The sequence below is a fragment of the Cervus canadensis genome, chromosome 14, assembly GCF_019320065.1.
Source record: "Cervus canadensis isolate Bull #8, Minnesota chromosome 14, ASM1932006v1, whole genome shotgun sequence".
Classification (NCBI taxonomy): domain Eukaryota; kingdom Metazoa; phylum Chordata; class Mammalia; order Artiodactyla; family Cervidae; genus Cervus; species Cervus canadensis.
Window position 1 is genome coordinate 38,862,701 of NC_057399.1, and position 6,791 is coordinate 38,869,491.

Consider the following 6,791-nt stretch of genomic DNA (forward strand, 5'->3'; position numbering starts at 1 on the left):
GAAAAACCATAGCCTTGACTAGACAGACCTTTTTTGGCAAAGTAATGTTTCTGCTTTTTAATATGCTGTCTAGTTTGGTCATAACTTTCCTTCCGAGGAGTAGACCTCTTTTAATTTCATGGCTGCAGTCACCATCTACAGTGATTTTGGAGCCCAGAAAAATAAAGTCTGACACTGTTTCCACTGTTTCCCCATCTATTTCCCATGAAGTGATGGGACCGGATGCCATGATCTTAGTTTTCTGAATGTTAAGCTTTAAGCCAACTTTTCACTCTCCTCTTTCACTTTCATCAAGTGGCTTTTTAGCTCCTTTTCACTTTCTGCCATAAGGGTGGTGTCATCTGCATATCTGAGGTCATTGATAATTCTCCTGGCAATCTTGATTCCAGCTTGTGCTTCTTCCAGCCCAGTGTTTCTCATGATGTACTCTGCATGTAAGTTAAATAAGCAGGGTGACAATATACAGCCTTGACGTACTCCTTTTCCTATTTGGAACCAGTCTGTTGTTCCATGTCCAGTTCTAACTGTTGCTTCTTGACCTGCGAAAAGATTTCTTAAAGGGCAGGTCAGGTGGTCTGGTATTCCCATCTCTTTCAGAATATTCCACAGCTTGTTTTGATCCATGCAGTCAAAGGCTTTGGCATAGTCAATAAAAGCCAAAATAGATGTTTTTCTGGAACTCTCTTGCTTTTTTGATGATCCAGCAGATGTTGGCCATTTGATCTCTGGTTCCTCTGCCTTTTCTAAAACTTGAATATCTGGAAGTTCACGATTCATGTATTGCTGAAGTCTGGCTTGGAGAATTTTGTGCATTACTTTGCTAGCATGTGAGATGAGTGCAATTGTGCAATAATTTGAGCATTCCTTGGCATTGCCTTTCCTTGGGATTGGAATGAAAACTGACCTTTTCCAGTCCTGTGCCCACTGCTGAGTTTTCCAAATTTGTTGGCATATTGACATTGAGCTATTTATTTTTTCTAAATAATATTGTTTACTAGACATACTATTTTTGTTTTATGGAAATCAAATATTCCCAAAATATTTGCTCATTCATTTAAGTATATTAAATTCCCAGATTATTGTGGGGCTTTCTCCTGTCTCCATTGTTTTTTCAGTCTATTTCTAAAGCAATATCTCATTTTTAGAAAAACTTTACAATATATTTTGCATCTGCTTGGCTTTTTCCTGATTGCTGAAAGGAAATGCATTCATTTTATTTACTTTTTAAGATATGCTTTAAGAAAATAGTTTCCTACCCAAGGACTTTGGGCTTCCCTGGTGAGTCAGATGGTAAAGAATCTGCCTGCAATACAAGAGACCAGGGTTTGATCTCTGGGTCAGGAAGATCACCTGTAGAAGGAAATGGCTACACACTCCAGTATTCTTGCCTGCAGAATTCCATGGACAGAGGAGCCTGGTCAGATACAGTCCATGTGGTCCCAAAGGGTCAGACATGACTGAGTGACTAACACTTTCACCCAAGGACAAATAACTTTAATATTAATTTAAAACTTCTTCTCTCTCAGTCAATAGATTTAAAATTATTTTCATTCCTCTTCTTTTATTGTTAAAGTTAATCTTAAATTCTGTATGTTTTACAATCCCCACATGATACATTTGTTCCTTTTGCATTTACAACTCTTATGTAATAAAACTTGATCTTTCTTTATAAATTAACTTTTATTTCTAAAACATAAAAACAATTTTAATTTATTTCTTTATTCTATTCAGTTAGATTTTTAGGATATAAACTCATTATCTGAAATTAAAATGGTTTTTATATTCCCCAAATTTTTAATGTTTATATATTATTTCATTATCTTTTCTAAATGCATAGTCTAGCAATTCTGGAAGAGTGCTAGACAGTAGTGATATTATGGACTTTCTTATCATATTCCTATTTTAATATAAAGAACATTAACTCTTTAGAAACATGATCATTTCAGTTTAGTAGCTCAGTCACATCCGAGTGTTTGCAACCCCATGGATTGCAGCATGCCAGGCTTTCCTGTCCCTCAACTCCCAGAGCTTGCTCAAATTAATATCCATTGAGCCAGGGACACCATCCAACCATCTCATCCTCTGTCGTCCCCTTCTCCTTCTGCCTTCAATCTTTGCCAGCATCAGATCATTTCTAATGAGTCAGTTCTTTGCATCAGGTGACCAAAGTATTGGAGCATCAGCTTCAGCATCAGTCCTTCCAATGAATATTCAGGACTGATTTCCTTTAGGATTAACTGGTAGATGCTTGCAGTCCAAGGGACTCTCAAGAGCCTTCTCTAACACCACAGTTCAAAAGCATCAATCCTTTGGTGCTCAGCTTTCTTTATGGTACAACTGTCATATCTATACATGACAACTGGAAAAACCATAGCTTTGACTATACAGACCTTTGTCGGTAAAGTAATATCTCTGTTTTTTAATATGCTGTCTAGGTTTGTCATAGCCTGGAGCAAGCATCTTTTAATTTCATGTTTACAGTCGCCATCTGCAGTGACTTTGGAGTCCAAGAAAATAAAGTCTGTCACTGTTTCCAGTTTCCCCATCTATTTGCCATGAAGTGATGGGACAGGATGCTATGATCTTTTTTGAATGTTGAGTTTTAAGCTAGCTTTTTCACTCTCCTATTTCACCTTCATCAAGAGACTCTTTAGTTCCTCTTTGCTTTCTGCAATAAGGGTGATGTCATCTGCATATCTGAGGTTATTGATATTTCTCCCTGAAATCTTGATTTCAGCTTGTGCTTCATCATTCTGGCATTTTGCATGATGTACTCTACACATAAGTTAAATAAGCAAGGTAATAATTACAGCCCCGTCATACTTCTTTCCCAATTTGGAACCAGTTTGTTGTTCCATGTCCGATTCTAAATGTTGCTTCTTGACCTGCATACAGATTTTTCAGGAGACAGGTAAGGTGGTCTGATACTCCCATCTCAAAGAATTTTCCACAGTTTGTTGTGATCCACACATCAAAGGCTTTAGTGTAGTCAATGAAGCACAAGTAAATATTTTTCTGAAACTCTCTTGCTTTTTCAATGATCCAACAGAGGTTGGCAATTTGATCTCTGGGTCCTCTGGCTTTTCTAAATCCAGCTTGAACATCTGGAAGTTCCCAGTTCAAATACTGTTGAAGCCTAAGTTGGAGAATTTTGAGCATTACTTTGCTATTTTGTGAGCTGAGTGCAATTATTTGGTAGTTTGAACATTATTTATATATTTTTATGAAAATATCTTAAGATACGTAGATATCTTAGGATAGACATATTTACCTATAACTATTTTTAAACCTTTTAAACAAGTAGTGTATTGAATATAAAATGTTTTTTCAATATCTGTGCATTTGTCAAATATTTTCGATATATGCAAGACTATGCTGGCTGTAAGTCTACAATCTTGACTCAAAGCCGACAAGTCCCCCACCCTTATAGAGCCTAAACTTGAATTGGAGGCAAGTGTTTAACACATAAACCCAGCAATAAATGCAAAGTAATTACTTCATTAAGTTTTCCGTTTATAAATATGTCTTTATACAAGTGCTGGAGAACTTGACATGATGTTAGAATTAGTGTTAGAGTGGAGAAGGTGGTTCAGGAAAGACTTCCCGAGGAATGAAATGTGTCAGTTGTTCTCCAACTAAAAGATTTCTAGGAATATACCACTTAAAGCTGAGAATGAATCATAATATTCTAGCAGACATCCCAAGTACTTAGCCCTCTAGTTAACAAAAACATGAAACATTATGGAACAAAAAGAAAGCTTGTATGGCTAGAGGATGGAAAGCTAGGAGAAGTGTGATATAAGATGAGGTTGTAAAGGTCATTAAGTTAAGGTCACAGAGAAAAAAAGTACAGTGTATGTGTGGAGTTGAAGGAAAAAGAAAAGTCATTGAATGGACCAATTGGCTTTGTACATGTTTGAAATAAAGAGATTAAAGTTGTTTGAAACTTGTGTCTGATGATGATGTTAGTGGAAAAATAAGTCTAGACTTATTGAAGGGATAAAATAGACTCAATGAAGAACTCATAGGAGAATGAAGTGTCAAGGAAAATTCTTAAGTTTGGGAGCTAATGAATGAGAAGTATGATGGTGTCATTTCCTGAGTCAAGAAACACTGAAAAAGGGACATAAAGGGAAGGTTGTGATTTAAGTTTTAGATTTCTTTAGCCTGAATTTCCTTTGATTGATCCACTCTGATTTATAAAGTAATTTTAAACCTCAGACAGGAGCTTGAATGAGATCTAGGTAGGTGACGCATTTTAAATTTACCATAAGAAACAACATAAATGGTATATCCTATATATAAAATGAGTAGAGAAGATGGTTCAGGATCTAGCATTTAGGAATTCTAGCTTTGAAAGCTCAATAGAGGAAGATTAATCTTAAAGAAGTTCAAAAGAGGAATCACTAGATGTAGAAAGTGATCCAGAAGAGAATGTAGCTCCATAAACCATGTGAGGAGACTTTTTCATGAGACACTACTTTTTTTATGAGATATGAAACATTGTAATCAGAATTCTCTGCATTTTATCTAGTAACATGTGTCTAGTGAATAATATTAGTAGACTAATTTATATGGAATTCTAAAATTTCTAGAATGAATGAAATTTCATAGTGATACTCTTTTTTAATGCTGTATTTTATTATATTCCAGTTAAATAATTTTGACTTATAATACATTAAAGATATCAAATAGAATTCACATAGAATTATATCTATATATAAAAGTTTAATTTTGGTAGGTAAGAGAAAGGATACTTATGTCCTTTCATTTTTCTCTTAGATGTGTTATATCATTATGCAATTTTTATTTAATTAAAATTTATATATTCACATTTTCCAGTAAAAATATTCACACAATAAAATGAGTAATAAAGAGTGGAATGATAGATTAAGTACAATCTTAGTGACTTTTTCTGTACATGCCGGGAAATTTAAAGATACTCTGGAAACCATTATTTAGAACTATAGAAATTTAAGAGATAATCATAAAACTAATTTTCAGTAAATATCAAAACCATTCATATAAGATGTAATATTTTTTCTTGAGATAAAACTGTATATTAAGTATATAAGTTTAGGTATGCAACATTATAATTTGATATCTGTGGAGACTACCAAGTGATCATCACCAAAAGTCTAGTTACCATCCATCATCATAGAATTGGATTTCATTCTTTTGTATGGCTGAGTAGTTTTCCTCTGGGCATATAAACTGTATCTTCTTTATCCAGTGCTCTATTCATGGATATTTAGATTGTTCCCATATCTTGGCTATCATACATACCACTGTAGTAAACATAGGGTGCATCTCAATTTTTGAATTAGTGTTTTCATAATTTTTGGATAAATATCCAGTATTGGAATAACTGGATCATTTAATAGTCTGATTTCTTCTCCAAAAAATGAAATTTTTTAGCCATTATGTATTCAACTAAGTTTTCTGGCCCTTTCTCTCTCTTATCCTTCTGGAGCCCCTAGATTGCAAATGTTAGTCCACTTGATGTTGTACCATATTTCCCTTAAATTATCTTCACTTCAAAAATTTTTCTTTTCATTTTGGGTTGTCTGAGTGAAACCTGTTGTTTTGTCTTCCAGTTTGCTGATCTAGTCTTCTGCTTCATCTAGTATCCCACTGAACCCTTCTAGCATATCTTTTGGTTGTTATTGTATCCTCAGCCTATAATTTCTCTTCGGAACATTCTTATATTTTCTATTTGTTGAATATCTCCCCATGTTCATCTATTTTATTCCTGAGTTGGGTGAACATCTTTACTACCATTATTTTGAACTCTTTATTGGTGGACTTCTTATTTCCTTTTCATTAGAGCCTTTTTCTGAGGTTACTCTGATTCTTTCATTTGGAATACATTCCTCTGTCTCCTTTGGCCTGACCCTCAGTGCCTTTGTATTATTTGAATCAATTATCTCTCTCAGAATTGATGGAGGAGACTTGTGTGGACATTGTCCAGTGGAGCCCTGATACATGATCCTCCATGGCCACCAGAGACTGGTACTCAAGGGCATCTCCTCTGTGGGTTGTACATGGCTACCTGCTTAGGTGGAGCTGCTGCTGCCATGTGGAAGGGCTGAAGTTAGCTGGCTATAGCACACAACTAATGTGCAACTGCTAGGGAACTTTCAGCAGGCCATTTCCACCAGCTCTGTCAGTTTAGAGAAAGAGTTCCAAGAGAGTGCTCACCAATGATGGTGTTAACAGTGCAAAATGAAATTGCAAAGATTAATTCTCCCAGAGTCCCCATTCCTGGAAAGAGTTACAATAGTTTCCTGCCTCTACAGTATATGCTGTAAAAATCAATAAGTGGTCTCCTTCTCATATGAAATAGATGTTTTTCAATGTAGTGTTGTTTCATTGAGTCCTGGGATGATTAAGTCAGTGCTGAAGGCCTTTAAGAGCAGATTCTCACTTCTAGACTTTTCTGGATGTACTGCCTGTTGGTTTTTCAAAGTCAGTTTTGGTGCAGCTGGCCACTTCTTTACCAGATGTAAGGGTTGGGGTGTGTGATGTAGAGCACAAACCATTTACTCCTCTAGGAAATGTTTTTTATCTTTGCATTCCTTCCCATTTGTGGATCACTGTGCCTGGGCTGTATTTTATATTTGGCAAGACTGCATCTTTGCCTATCCTACTCTCTATCCTTTTATTCTTAACTGTAGAGGCTCTGTTCATCCAGCTTTCAATTTTTTCAGAGGAAATTATGCCATACGTAGTTGTACATTTGTTGTGTCCATTGAAGGAGATGAGTTCAGGACATTTCTACAATGCTTTTT